The 16,134-nt window shown below is 38.7% G+C and overlaps 1 long non-coding RNA gene across 2 annotated transcripts; it reads left to right on the top strand.

The window, feature by feature from the left end:
* Positions 1-627: 627 nt before the first annotated feature.
* Positions 628-9,641, top strand: LOC132508780 (uncharacterized). Of its 2 annotated transcripts, none has more exons than XR_009536767.1 (5): positions 628-1,165; positions 2,138-2,201; positions 2,492-2,599; positions 6,308-6,443; positions 9,122-9,641. It is a non-coding gene; the product is annotated as an uncharacterized LOC132508780 (long non-coding RNA). The 2 variants fall into 2 exon arrangements; XR_009536766.1 differs by having other exon boundaries at positions 2,492-2,603.
* Positions 9,642-16,134: the final 6,493 nt, after the last annotated feature.

Raw genomic sequence — 16,134 nt, 5'->3', positions numbered from 1 at the left:
GCTGCTTGTATTCATTTGGCTAGTTGGTTAATGACACCGTGTGTCCATTCTTCTGTAGTGAGAGTTTGTAGGGGTTGTATCATATCCTGTCAGATCCATATGTCTGACTTGCTATTTTTGTATGTCACGGGGTGTTGAAAGACTCCAGTTATTTTAATGTGATGGTCCACACAACACTTAAATAAATGACTCATGATAGTTTCCTTTCATGTAATAGTTTTTAATACCTGTGCTTTTGTGATGATCCCTTTTGTTTGAATGAGTAGGTTGTTCAGCCCCAGAACTACTAGAAGTCATGATCATTTGTTCTGGTTTTTGTCTGACGTTTTACCGTGAGAGTTCTTGACCGTCATACTTTGATGAAAGGTTCTTAGTATGTATTCTCTATTCTCTGTCATTATTTGTATCCTAGAAAATGGTACTTTTGGGCTTCCCTGGTGGCGCAGTGGTTGAGAGTCCGCCTGCCGATGCAGGGGACACGGGTTCGTGCCCCGGTCCGGGAAGATCCCACATGCCGCGGAGCAGCTGTGCTGTGAGCCATGGCCGCTGAGCCTGCGCGTCCGGAGCCTGTTGCTCCGCAACGGGAGAGGCCACAACAGTGAGAGGCCCCCGTACCCCCCCAAAAAACCCCCAAAAAAACAAAAACCGGCACTTTTCTAATGTTGTACGTCCCTTATGTTTTTAGCATATAATTTACCAATTAAAGTGAGTTATACTTGTAAATTGTTCTCAACACTACTCAGAAAGAGGTGAACCTAGATACTAAGCCTGCTTCCACCAAGAGCATTGTTTCCTTCTTGTGCGACCTCTGAATTCTTGCAAGGAGTACTTTATTCATTTGTCAGTTTCACAAGTAATTATTTTAATACCTATTGTGTGCCAGATATGTGTTTAGGCACTAGGGATAAAGCAGTGAACCAGACACACAAAAGTCTTGCCCTCATGGAGCTTACATTCTAGGGAAGGAGTTCAGATAGAAATGAGTAAACAGATAAGTAATATAATTTTAGATAGTAGGAGGTGCAAAAATATCTTAATGTAAAGAGAGTGAGCAGGGGCAGGTAGGACTCCATGGGACAGGTTTGTTAGGGGACAGCTTCACTGGAGAAGTGGCATTTGAACGGAGACCTGAATGAAGAGAGGAGCAAGCCATGGAAGATCTGGGGTAAGCACATTCCAGGACAAGGAGCCCATGAGTATGCAGGCATATAGGTGGGTGGAGTATTTAAGGAAAAGCAAGGAGGCAATGAGTATGCAGGCAGGTAGGTGGGTGGAGTATTTAAGGAAAAGCAAGGAGACCAACATGGTCAGAGGACTGAGTGCAGAAGATGTGGTATGACATGAGGTCAAGGAGCTAGCCAGGGGTCTGATCTTGTAAAGTCTTGAAGGCCAGAGTAAAGATTTGGATTATTCTAAATGAGTAGAGGGTTTTGAACTTGTAAATGGCATGATCCAAATAGTATCTGAATAAGGGAACCTGGTATAGAGGATGGACTTGGGAGGATAAAGAAGAGAAACAGGGAGAGCAGTTAGGAGACTATCACAGTGGTCCAAAAAAGAGATGTTTATGGCTTAGTTTAGGCTGGAAGTTTGGAGCAAGTGAAAAGTGGTTGAATTCAGATTGTGTTTTGAGGGTGTAGCTAACAAGGCTTGCCAATAAATTAGATGTGGGGTATGAAGGGAATAGTAACAAGGAGACAAGTCGTTGATGATTATGTGTGCAACTGGGTGGTATCACTTAGAAAAGGGGAGCTGATGGGAGGAGCAGCTTTTGAGGGAATATCAGGACTTTGGTTTGTTATCTTAGATGCCCTTTAGGTATCTAAGTGTCTGGACAGTGCTCAGACTGTACTTTCTATCCAAAGGTATCCAAAGCCACTTTAGATGCAAAATGTTTAAAGTTGACCTTTGCTGCTGCCAAAATAGTAGCCACTGGAGGCAGTCTGCAAGATGGCATCTTAGGTTTCTGAGGAAGAAAACTAGAATACGCAAAGGGGGAGATAAGTGTATAATTACATAATGTAGATTTCATATTTAAATTTATGGGAAAAGCAATAATTAGTTGGCTTTTGGTTTTAAATGGAAATAGCCACTCATTGGGAACTAATTACTCTAACTTCAATTTATTTTACTTTAGATCATTGTGTGATGAAAGCAGTTATCAAAAAAGTTCTCCAGATGGAAGGAGTGCCAAGTCAGAGGTATATCACACGTTTCAGTTCTCTCGGAAGAATTTCTCTTTAATGGCTTGTTTTTCTTTCTTTCTTAAAAGAAAATTATCAAGGTACTTTCTGCCATCTTAAAACTAAGTTTTCAGTCAAATGAAATGGCTTTTCTTTTTTTGAAAATGTTGTGTGATGCTTTAATTTAGGTTCCCAGAAATGCAGATTGAAAACCTTTTATTAATTTAAAGTATCTTAATTTCCAATGAAGATCAAACCCTCCTAAATTACCTGAAACTTAAATGGCATATTTATCATTTCTGTCTCAGTACCAGTGGATAACTTCTCCATCGTGAAGGAACCATCCAAAGCTGCTAGACAGAAAAAGAGAACTCTTAATTTAGGGAAGTGATCGAAAAGGAAAAGCTACTATTAGAGTTGGTAACTCTTTCTGAACTTATACCCCTTATGTTTTCTGGTGTGCTAAAATTAAAGCAGCCAATATTAACCACATGCATATTAGGAAGCCTATGATTATTTTGAGACTTATGAGAATTTATAGAATATAGATATAATAAATGAATTTAAAGAGATGTTAATATTAACCAGCATTATTGTTTGGATCTCATAAAAACTTCGTTATTTTGAAAATATTTCCTGGTTGATAATTACTTCTGACACTTTGCAATTGAAATTTGGGGTGCACTTTGATGATAATTTTAGTAGTGGTGCTTTTGAGGAATGATTTTTTTTTTAATGCAGAATTACCTTTTGCGCTACAAGAAACAAAATTTCTTCTCAGTTCCAACCTTCCCATTGTTTCCTGCTTCTTTCTTAGAAATGCTTACCTTAATTTTTGAATCAGGTAATATCTTGTTTCTCTGAATGATTAAAAAAAACTTGAAATATGTATGATCCCTATAAAAGACTTCTACAGACAAGTTTATTTACCTAGATTGAACATTTTAGAAAACGATTTTCTAAATGTTTACTGTAATGTATATTTAATTTTCCAAATGGCAGTTAACCCAGGATTTTACAACAAAGCCTATTATTTTGTTACGAAATGTAATTGTAATGAAAAGCTTTTAAAAGCCTTTAACAATCAGTGGTGTAAGTTTCACATTCTCCTGAATATATAAATTTCCTAGAATTCACTTCTACTGATAACGTTTGTATTGTTTCTAAGAGACCTTAACTTATTTTCTGGAACATATTATGGTTAGTCACAAATTGTCTTTTTTTGTTGGTGATAAGAATGAATAGCAGGAGCAGCATTTGTGAAACCAAATCTAATATGAAACTGACTCTTTCTTGTGAATAACTTTGAATTTTGAAACAGCAGAACAATAAGGTTGAATATAAAGCAAAATAAATGTTTTATGTTTATGATCTGCCAATTTCCCAGAAAGAGTTTTGTGGTGACTTTAGTTATATACCAGATACATTAAAATCACCAATGGACAACACATCTTTTATTCAGGTGCCCTCTGAAAGTTTTAAAAATTTGTTGACTTAATATCACTGAACGGTCCACTTTAAAATGGTTAAAATGATAAATTTTCTGTTTTGTGTAGTTTACCACAATCTTTTTTAAATGTGTTGTTTGAAGATTTGGGGGTTTTATAAAGGTATTGTATTAGCGTAAAAATGAAAAATTTAAAAGATCACCTCTAATCCCATTGTCCTATCAAGCAATATTTACATTTTTCTTTTCTCTTCCTGCTGTCTATAAACATAATTCCCCATAGCTTCAATATAATTTGCCATTCTTGTCTTTTCATACTACATTTAAATTCTATGATTCATAGTTATACTTTTTAACATTGTAGTCACAAGGTTTTAATTGAGTTGGTCAATTTTTTAAATTGGTGAAAAACTGGAAATAACCTAAAATAAACTATTGTAAACATCTTTATAAATACAACTTTTTTTTTTTCTACTTAAAGATGTATTTTTGTTTTTGTTTCTTGCGGTACGCGGGCCTCCCACTGTTGTGGCCTACTCCCGTTGCGGAGCACAGGCTCCGTATGCGCAGGCTCAGCGGCCATGGCCCACAGGCCCAGCCGCTCCGCGGCATGTGGGATCTTCCCGGACCAGGGCACGAAGCCGTGTCCCCTAGCATCGGCAGGCGGACTCTCAACCGCTGCGCCACCAGGGAAGCCCAATGTTTTTGATTCTCTATTAATCAACTTGCTTGGACAATAGCGAATTAAATAGAAGTTCTTAAGAGTGTTTATGAAGTCAAAAAAAAGCTTATGATCGTCTGCCAATTGTTATTTCAAGAGAGTGATATTTTAATAATGAAATAGTACATACAAAGAAGTTAAGATTTGTGGTATCACACTGATTAGATATTATTATTAAAAATTTATATCATGTGTAAAGTATTCTTAAAATAGCTAAGTTGACTTTTGCTATGATATTAGAAATGGAAATATATACAAATAAAGCATGTATATTAGGAATTCTGTAAAATTAGTACCTGTCGGTATATAATAGGGCATCATGGAATGAGAAGAAAACAGTTAAACTTTTTTTTTATTTAGCATGATTAAACAAAGTGGAAATGTAACTGAAATATACAAACTCATTGAGCTATTTTAAGAGTAATTTTATTTCTTGGGCTTTTTTTTTGTATTTGCCTCAGTTTTTTGGAGACATAGAGGTAAGCCAAATCAGTATCTGGCTATATACCTAGGTCCAGGTGAGTGTAGGGGTGAAATAATGGTTTGAATTGTGTCACATTTATATTGTAATTATGTATACCTAAAAAAAAGATGGGAACTTTTATTAGAAATTTTTTTTATCTCCTAACAAGAAAAGTGTAATTAAAAAAAATTTTAATACAAATGTATTTGCATTCGTTTCTGAAAGTAAAGGAAGGGTATACACATACAAACCACATGCATACAAACATTTTTTTTGACGGTAATTAAGTTAAAAAACACAATAAAATAGCACAAAATGAACTGAGCTCCTATATATTTTTAAGAGGCACGTAAATCACACAGGATCGTGTGGTGATTATCAACAATCTACACTCTATGAAATATTTGTCCTATATTACCACATACACTCCATTTTACCCTGCATCCTAATGCTGCTAAAATATAGTAGAAAGCAACAGCATAGCACAGGGAGATCAGCTTGGTGCTTTGCGATGACCTAGAGGGGTGGGATAGGGAGGGTGGGAGGGAGGCTCAAGAGGGAGGGGATATGGGGACATGTGTATGCTTACGGCTGATTCGCTTTGTTGTGTAACAGAAACTAACACAGAATTGTGAAGCGATTATACTCCAATAAAGATCTATTAAAATAAATAAATAAAATAACACAAAATATAGTAGCTTTGAAGGATAAATATAACCCTTTTAACCTATGATGTTTGTTTTCAGTAAATTCAAATTAAATATTTAAATGTGAATTTTAATATGTGGCTTGTTCTAAATAAAATATTAACACGTAGGTCTAGTTTTTGCAACCAAATATTTCATATAAAGATACTTGCCTCTTTACTACTGAAAAATATAGGATAAGTCTCCACACTTCACTCTTTTATCCCGTGGGTTTCATTTGTATTTTTTGTGTATTTTCTATATGAAATCAAAGGAGCAGTGAAGGTTGACAGGCTTATCGGAGAGTAACATTGACTCACCTACCACCCAGCAACTTGCAGCCTTACAACTTTTATTGTTTTTACATAGAAAAATTCATCTTAAATTGAAATTTTGGTCTAATTCTGAAGATTCTGTTTGGCAGAAGTCATGGGTATATCTGTGTTTCTGTGTCCTTGAGATTCAGAAATGCCAAAGGTGTTCTAAGATTCAGTAAACTTGAGTGTTTCTGCATAATATATAAAATGTATCATACTTTGGGATTATTTTAAAAATTTATTTTTGCATTTCTGCACATCACAATACTTCTGTTTTAGTTAAAATAACTTGTTACTGTAGAGAACTTACATTTTTTAAAAATGCTGGCTTATGCAAAACCTTTGTACAAAACGATCCTCTTTTTTTTAATGGCCTTGGCATCATTGTCAAGTGCCTGTTTGATTCCTTTCAAAGTGTACATGTGTGACAGTTGCTCTGTAGACCTTTGGTGCATCTTGATTCCTTCTTTTCGTGCTTTGTCAAACATAGGCTTGGCCGCAAAGCAACCTGTAAGTAATGGAAGGAAACACTCTGCTGGTAAGGAATGTTATGGTCCTGAACGTCTACCACCTGTTGTGTCTGGTTTCTGGCCCTGGCGTACTGCCGAACGTGCAAAAAGCAGCAGGTAACGTGCTTGGATTCCCTGTCTTTTTCAGTCGTTCAAAATTCTTTATTTTGGAACTGCTATTATGTGGGTGGTCTCTGGTGCTTTCTATAGAGGAAAAAATATAACTCACACATGGCTTCTGCCTAATGAACACTCTAAGGAAGAAAAACCAAATGCAATTGGGAGCTTCAAGTTGTTTCTCAAGTGTCACAACACAGGTAACCCCTTGGGAGTCTTGAGGAGACTAAAATTATCTCCGATTGTGCAGGTGAGGAAAGTTTCACTAAAGGCAGGTGTAGTTGTGCGAAGCCCTACAGCACAGAAGTAGGAATTCGGATATGTACGAATGGGAAAAAAGACATTTTAGGCATGGGAAATAGTTTAATGCAGAACGGATGAGAAATATGCATTAGACCTATTCTAAACCAACTGGCTTATTAACTCAGTAAATCAGATTTAGTGAGTCAGACTAGCTTTAGCTGATTACTTATCTAGGGGATAGCTGTTCAGAGTAATTTTTGTCACAGAACAGTAAATAAAATTGTTGAACTATAGCTTTAGGCTTGCTAAGTGAAATAGATTGCTCTAGATGATTTTCAAGTGACTTACTTGGTAGTATTCATGAAATTGGGGATTAACAATTGCTTAAGAAAACAAAGAGAATTGATTTTAAATAGTACTTGAAGTAGTTACTGTGTAAAATATATCTGTTCAGTTGCTCATGTTAAATGGATGTTTATAATCCCCATTGGACAACCGACTACTTTTTTGCAAATGGTAATGTGAATTGCTGTTGCATAAACTATAGTGTTGAATCCCCAGTCTTTGCACTTGAGTTTAACACCTCTGTGGTTTCCTGTCTTCTTCTTGAGACACTTAATCTCAGGTCCATCCTCGTCACACAGAGTGGTAAATTAGAGAACGATTAATATCACCATTTAAAGAAGTGAGACTGAAATCTCAACCATCCTGAACATAGGAACTGAAGGGGCCTCTCAGCAGTTCACAGTTATTAATTACCAAGCCAGTCGGCTGAATTCTGTTCAGTTTTCTCTGCAGCAGAGCCCTCCAGGTCCTTGTTTTGAGCTTATTTATTTGTATACACAATTCTGTATGGATACTGTACATAATACTAAATAGTTGTATTAACTGGGTTTAACTGGTGATGTATTTACATCAAGATCTAACTTCGTTTTCTTGATATCTTTTTAGGGGCTTTGCATTCATCAAAGCTAGTGATGTATGTAATCAGTTGCTCGTGTGTAGCTATCATATTGATGATACATAGGGCTTGAATTGGGAAAGGTGGATGGGCATTCTCTTTGCTTTTTAAACTGACAGAGCCTTACAAGAAGCATTTCCCTCTCTGAAATAAATCCATGGAAAGTATGTTTGGTCACTCTCCCAGTGCAACTGTGTAGTTGTGTGGATTTGACACACAACTGGCAGCCTTGTGGTTATGTCTGTAAACAAGGAAGCCTGTTCTCCGGTCCGCAAATCAGCTGTTACCCAGTGAAAAGAACTTGACTGCCATTTCTGACCCCTCACATGGAGCTCTCACACTCAAGAACGTTCACATGTTTGCAAGAAATGTTGTTTGCAGGCTTTGTGTACAAATTTCCTGATCTGAAAGCCAATATAAAGCAACATCTCCCACACTTCTGCTCTCTCACCAAGGCCACACACATTTCCTCGCTTATGGCCTCATGGCAAGCTAATACTGTCAGTATCAGATTCTCCTTCCCAGCGGTTCTGGGAGACTGCATCGTTGTTCTGTGAAAGGCACCACTGCTGAGGTTGAGAGAAGAGCATCTTGGGTGTCAGTCCTGCCCTTGCATGCCCAGAGAGAGGGGTGTGCACCTCGTTCTCCTGTTCAGATTTTCCTATGCTGCAGGTTTGCTGCTTGTTGTCAAAATGATGTCCTAGTGACTTGTCTTCTGCGTAGTTACATAATCCCAGCACACTTCTTTATGATCTGTAGACTTTTATGGGGTTGTGGCCAGGTCAAGTTTTAAATGTTTGGAAATGTCCAATTGAACAACATTGCAGTGGCAGTGAAGCTTGACAGGAGAATTGTATTACTGTTACCCTAGTTTTGGCTTCAGGGTGATGAGAAGATGAAATTTTTGATGGGTCAGTTTTAGTTATGTATGTGTATGTGATTTCTCATTTTTAAATGGTAACATCTATTATACACAGCTTACATATGTTGACTTTCTGGTTATTCTTCTGATTCTTTGTCAGTCCCTTTACTGATGTATTTTCCTCCGAAAAACTACATTTCCTTCCAGACTGTTTTTGTCTGATGGTGGAAAATAAATTTTTCATTTGCAGTATAAAGTTGATCTGAGAAAAAATGTTTACCTTGGCTCTTCACTTGGCTTCTGTGAAAGAAACTTAATAAAATAATATGGGCAATTCCCATTACTAATCCTAACCATGTACAACAGAGGTCTGTGCAGTAACATAGCAAAAATAAGTTCCTGTAATTTTACTTAGTCATTGCCTGTTTTAGACTAAGGAGCAGTGAGAGACGTTTATAAATAATGATACCTCAGATCACTTTTGTTAAATGTCCTCTAATATTTGGATATTCGGTATCTGGCTTGTGTTATGTTTTATACAATCTTGTTTTCTTTCTTTGCCCTTTAGTTTAACAACTCTGTGGTTTCCTATCTTCTTCTTGTGACACTCAGGTCCATCAGAATTTCCTGCGACTGTGACAGTAGAGAGTCCTTCCTCCTCAGAAATCAGAGGTCGATGATTCCTCAGAAAGTGTTCAGGAAGAGCCAGAGAAAATCCGTTTGAAACAAGAAGCATTGCCGGGACAAAGTTATCACTTGAAAGCTATAGAGAAGATTATTTTTCAAACGGAAGCCTGATTGCAACACACCACAGCTTGTGTGAGGGTTCTGTTTTCCCCTCCCATCTGCATTGTATCCCCGTGAATGGTTCCTTAAGCTTAGACCAGGGTGAATGGTGGACACTTGAACTCTAAGAAATAAAAATCAAAACATGTCGTTAGTACTATATTTTCCTTTGCTTAGAACTTTAGTATATTAGATTTAGGGAGAACCTTAGTGATCATACGATAAAGAAATTGAGTTCTGAATGAATGTAGTCAGCTGATTCAGTGCTCTTGTTTTACAGATGAGAAAATTGACAGTTCTAGTTGAACTCTCTTTTTACAAGAGGAAAATATGGCCTCATTTTAAATAAAAGTAAAGTTGAAAAAAGTTTTCATGTTGATATTCTCCTTTCCTAAAATAAAAAATATCAAGAAGCTACATTCTATTACCAAATAAACCTGACCTCTAATGTCATTCCATACTTTTGTTTGTATGGACAGAAAAGAAAAATTGATTTTCATAAGAAATTTTTATACCTCAAAAATAATATATTTATTTTATTTCAACTGTAATGCAGAGCTGAACATTTCTAGTAAATAAAGGAACACCATTTGGGGGGACCTTGTCTTTGTGCTACAAAGTCCATGTTTAACTTTTAAAAATTATTTAATATGATTTTCCTTTTGTATGAAACATGAAACTTGACAGGTTTCAGAACTAATTATCCCATTATTGTAGGACTATGGGAATTACTCTTTGATTTTCAAAAGAGAAAGTTAGATTTTTGTTTTCTTAATTAAAATTAATGATAATGTAGAGAATTTAAAAAAAAGAACTTAGAAAATTATGTTAGAGTAGGAGAAATCTATAGTTCATGTAGAGTTACCCCCTTTATTTTATAAATGAGCACCTACAATTTGTAGCACGTAAGTGGTTTATTAGTAAATGACAGAGTACGACAAGACCCTAGAGCATCTAACCCGCCTTCCTTGTCATTTTAGATGTGATGTATTCATTTCCTTCACGAGTAGACCAGGAGATTGTGTTTCTAAAAGCAATGATAGACACTGGGGAAGACCAAGAAGTTTAAACACTGGGACCACAGAATAGCAGATTCAGAATGCACTGAGAACCCTTTCTTTCAGCTCTTCTCCGTTTTCACAAGACACTACAATGATGGTATCAAAGTGTTTAAGTATATAAGCCCACAACAATCAAGAGGTTTCAACATAGTTTTGAAAGACGGAAGACAAGTGGAAGAGTGTGAAACTGAAGCAGTAGAACAGAGGAAAAGCATCACCTAGAATATGCACGGGGACCACCTGAAACTGAGGAGGATTCTGACCCCACCTACAGAAGTAGCCCCATGTGTGGGAAGCAGTCAGCCTTGCGAGCAGGCTGCGGACGTGCCAGGCATGCCGCCGCTCGCTGCTCGAAGGGACTGTCCCTACTTGTTCCCCTCCTTGTTCCATTCCATGGGAGATAAATCACCAGGGCCCAGAGATCAGAAAGAATGTAAAATGAGACAAGCAAAGCTGTCTCCCCGCCTGCACGTACAGGTTATTTTTGATGATTGTGGGTTTATCGGTTTTCTCCCAGGGAAGTTAACCCTGAGCCGAGACAGTCTTTATATGATGTAAACCACTGTCTGGCAACCTTCCTTTTTCTAGTCTATATAATCTGCCACTGTAGCACAATAAAATTTGCCTTGCAACCGTCAGTTGTGTAAGGTCGGATCTTAACAAACCGCACGGCGAAACAGAGGAAAGCTTCAAGTGAGCTTTATTAGGGAGCGCTCCCGGGCCAGGTTCACTGGTCCGAGAGAAAGGGGGCCAGAGAAGTCGCGCCCAGGCAAGGGTTGGGCAAGATTTTATAGGGGAAGAAGGGAAAGGGGTGTGGTGAATCTGGGAGGGCGCAGGGTATTCCTTATTTGGTGGTCTTTTCGGGTATCCTGGGGGACCGTTAGTCCCGCCCCTCGAAAGGCGGGAAAGCTGGGCTGGGTTCAAAGTCCCCAGGTCAGTTCCTGGAACTGGGTGGTCCGGAATGTCTCCAGGGCAGTTTCTGGAACTGGGTGGTCCAGAGGATGCAACCTGTGAATCTGATTGTGTTCCCCTGCCTCGGGCCAGTTGGCCTTACAAGTTGTCTTGGTCCTTCTGACCCCATTCGTCGGTGCTATGTCAGTTCCTTACCCCTTCCCTTCTGACCCTGGGTGGTGAGAGCCTCTTTTTCCGTGTGGTCCTCGGCAAGTGGCGCCCGAACAGGGACCTGAAGCGTGAAGGCAATTAAAAGAAAAAGAAAGTGCAGGTAAGAGAACCCTTATGCAAAATATGTGTGGCCACGAGTAAAAGTGAAACTAATAGAGGCATAAGGCAATAGTCAGAAGTAAAATAGGATGGGACAAAAGGTCTCAAAGGAGCGTGAATTATTTGCTCAGGTTTTACTTTCGATGCTTAAAGCTCGGGGTAATAAAGTTTCTACCTCACAGTTAACTGAGTTTTTGCAGCATATCCGTGATGTATCTCCCTGGTTTCCCAATGGCGGCTCTGTTGACATAGAAATCTGGCAGAAAGTTGGAGAAGATTTAAAAAATTATTCTGAGTCTCAAGGGCCTACTCATACTCCTGTTGTTATTTAGTTTGTGGAATCTGATCAAAGAATGTTTAGATTCTTCTCATGATAGTGTTGATTTGAATGTAAAGTCAGAAAAACAAAAGCCTTCTTCAGAAGATAAAACTGCCTTAATGGCTTCTACACTGCCACTTCCTAAATCTAGGGAACTGATTAATTTTAACATATCAGATGAAGAGGAACGTTTCGATTTAACAGATGAGGCTTTTAAACACGGAAGAGAAAAAATATCTCGAGGGTGATTTTCTAATGGCTGTGATAGATAAGTCAGTGAAAAAGCTGCAGGTTAATAAGGACTGTCTTCCTCAGAAATCTACACCTGTAAAAATGCTCAGTCCCTTGCAGCGTGCTGTACAAGGAGCAATAACACGAGGAAAAGATCCTATTTTCTGTTGTCCTGTCATAGAAAGACCTGATCCTAATAATCCTCAACAAGCTATTAGGGAGCATTGGGCTCTTCCTTTTAAAGTTTTGAAAGATTTAAAATCTGCCTGTGCTCGATATGGGCCCACTGCTCCTTGTACTACTGCTATGGTTGACAGGAGAAGCTATTGCAGGAGAAGCTCTTCCCCCCGCTGATTGGAAGTCTATTGCACGAGCTGGTTTAGATGGTGGAGATTATTTAATATGGAAGTCTAATTTTTATGAACGGGCTGCTGAACAAGCAGAAAAGAATGCTACCCATAATATTCCAGTTGATTATCGTATGCTGCTTGGGGAAGGACAATATATTTCTGTACAAGATCAATTAACTTATCCCTTTGTTGCTTATCCTCAAATACATCATTTGGCATTACAAGCCTGGAGGAAATTACCTTATACACACACAACTGAGGATCTTTCAAAAATTAGACAGAGACCTGATGAACCATATGCTGATTTTGTAGATAGATTGTCACTGGCGGTGGGGGAGACTCATTTTGGATGGACCCACTGGTACAATTGTAGTTAAGCAACTTGCTTTTGAAAACGCTACTAATGCATGTCAGGCTGCGATTCGACCTTGGAGAAAACGGGGAACACTGGAGGGCTATATTCGCCTTTGTGCGGACATTGGGCCTGCTTATATACAGGGTGCTGCTATGGCTGCAGCATTAATTAAAGTGGGGTTTAAAAACAATCAAAAGAAAACAAAGACTTGTTTTAAATGCAGAAAGGCAGGTCATTTTGCTAGAGAATGTAGATCTTTTAATTCTAACCCTAGTCCTTCCTTCCCTGTTCAAAAACCTCCAGATGGTCGGAAGATCCCTGGTTTATGCCCTAGATGCAATAGGGGAAAACATTGGGCACGAGATTGTCGCTCACTGACCCACAAGGATGGGACACCACTGTCGGGAAACTCCTCCCGGGGCCTTCCCCAGCCCCAACAAACAATAGGGCCGATGTCTGGGTATCCTCCTCAAATGATCAATCAGACATTAACCAAGAACAGAAACATACAATATCCTCGCTCTCCAGAGCAACACCAGGAAGCGCAGGACTGGACCTCAGTACCTCCGCCCGATATGTATTAACTCCTGAAATGGGTCCTCAGGCCCTCTCTACGGGCATCTATGTTCCTTTACCCAAGGGTTGGATGGGACTATTATTGGGAAGAAGTAGTGTCACTATGAAAGGTTTAACTATTAGGCCAGGAGTCACAGATTCTGACTACGAAGGAGAAATAAAACTCATGGCACAAACTACTGAAAATATAATAACTATTTCTCCTGGCGATAAAATTGCACAACTGCTACTTTTGCCCTTTGTACATCATGGACAAATTTTACAACATCAAAAGAGAGGAACAAAGGCTTTTGGATCATCTAATGCTGCCTACTGGATTCAGAAGATAGAGAAAGAACGTCCAGAAATGAAATGAACCATTAATGGAAAGGTTTTTTCAGGTTTGTTAGACACTGGAGCTGATGTCTCTGTTACGACGCAGATGCACTGGCCTAAACGTTGGCCCATTAGTCCTACTATTACACAACTTCAAGGAATAGGACAAAGTTCTTCTCCTGTGCAAAGCAGTCAGTTATTATTATGGCAAGATAGTGAGGGCCATTCAGGATACTTCCAGCCTTATGTTTTGCCTGGGCTGCCTTTAAACCCCTGGGACCGAGATATATTAAAAGAAATGGGAGTACTGCTTTATAGTCCAAATTCTCAAGTCTCTAATAGGATGTTGGATCAAGGATTTCTTCCCACAAAAGGGCTGGGAACAAATCAACAAGGAACTGTCTATCCTATTGATGTGAAAATAAAAAATGATAGACAAGGTTTGGGTTTTTCTTAGGGACCTTGGATTCTCCTCCACTCACAGCTGATCCAATTACTTGGCTGACTGATGACCCTGTATGGGTGGACCAATGGCCCCTCACAAAGGAGAAATTAGAAGCTGCAGAACAATTAGTACTGGAACAATTAGGGCATTTAGAAATATCCAATAGCCCTTGGAATACTCCTATTTTTATTATCAAGCAAAAGTCTGGAAAATATAGGTTATTACAGGATCTAAGAGCTGTCGATAAAACTATGCTAATAATGGGAGCTCTTCAACCAGGCCTACCCTCTCCAGCAGCCATAGCACACAATTACCATCTTTTAGTTATAGATTTAAAAGATTGTTTTTTCACTATTCCTTTGTTTCCTGAAGATAGAAAACATTTTGCTTTTAGCTTGCCTTCCTTAAATTTTAAGGAACCCATGAGGAGATTTCAATGGAAAGTATTGCCTCAGGGCACGGCAAATAGTCCTACATTTTGCCAAAAATAGGTGGCTCAGGCCTTGACTCCTGTGAGAAAAAGGTTTCCAACATTATACTTCATACATTATATGGATGATATACTTTTAGCCACTGATAATATTTCTTTATTAGAGACTGCTTTTCAATTTTTACAACAATCCTTACGATCATTTGGCTTGGTCACAGCCTCAGAAAAAGTTCAAAGACAATCTCCATTTTTATATTTGTGAAAATATATTGATAACACTACTATTAGGCCTCAAGAACTGCAAATTCGAGTTGATCATTTAAAAACATGAAATGATTTTCAAAAATTACTTGGAGATATTAATTGGCTAAGGCCTTCCTTAAAACTTACTACTGCTCAATTACAGCCTCTGTTGGATATTCTTAAAGGCAATTCAGACCCTTCGTCATTACGCTCCATGACTCCAGAGGGTTTCCAAGCATTACAAATAGTTAATAGAGCTATCAGCTCTGCGCGGTTAACTCGAATACATACTCACCTGCCAATTTCTTTAATTGTTTGTCCAACACCTCATGTACCTCAGCTGTTTTATGACAAACTGCTGGGATTATTGAATGGATTCATATGAAAACTACACCCTCTAAAGTTATTAACCCTTATTATGAACTTATTAGTAAGTTAATAATGCAAGGTAGAACTAGATGCTTACAACTTATAGGAATAGAACCTTCTCAAATTATTATCCCTTATTCAGTTAGTCAACAAAATTGGCTTTTTCAACATAGTAACGAATGGGGTCTTGCTCTTGCAGGATTTCCAGGAAACCTAGGATGTCATTATCCTGCTGATAAGATAATTCAATTTAGCAAAAATAATCTTTACATTTTTCCTTCTATAATCCAACGGCACCCTATTCCACATGTACCTTTGGTTTTTACAGACGGGTCCTACTCAGGAATGGCTATTGTACTCATGGACGACGGGACAAAATTGATTGAACAAACTTCACTGACTTCAGCTCAGCGTGTTGAACTATATGCTGTTATTATGGTTTTTGAGCATTTTCCTTCTGTGTCTCTTAATCTGTTTTCTGATAGTAAATACCGCATTGATCTATTACTTCTTTTGGAAACTGCTACCATAGGACATACTAATGACCCTGAATTATCATCCTCTTTTCGTTTGCTTCAACAGCTTATTCAGGGCTTCCCTGGTGGCGCAGTGGTTGAGAGTCCGCCTGCCGATGCAGGGGTACACGGGTTCGTGCCCCGGTCCGGGAAGATCCCACATGCCGCGGAGTGGCTGGGCCCGTGAGCCATGGCCGCTGAGCCTGCGCGTCCGGAGCCTGTGCTCCGCAACGGGAGAGGCCACAACAGTGAGAGGCCCGCGTACCGCAAAACAAAAAAACAAAACAAAACAAAAAACAAAGAAACCCAGTTTATTCGTTCCCGCGATGGTCCTGTTGCAGCTCTACATATCCGTGCTCATTCTAACTTGCCTGGTCCATTTGACTAAACTTAATGCGACTGCACATGT

This window comes from Lagenorhynchus albirostris, chromosome 18, assembly GCF_949774975.1.
Source record: "Lagenorhynchus albirostris chromosome 18, mLagAlb1.1, whole genome shotgun sequence".
Classification (NCBI taxonomy): domain Eukaryota; kingdom Metazoa; phylum Chordata; class Mammalia; order Artiodactyla; family Delphinidae; genus Lagenorhynchus; species Lagenorhynchus albirostris.
Note: the sequence above shows the minus strand (reverse complement) of the source record. Positions and strands in the feature narration are given on the sequence as shown.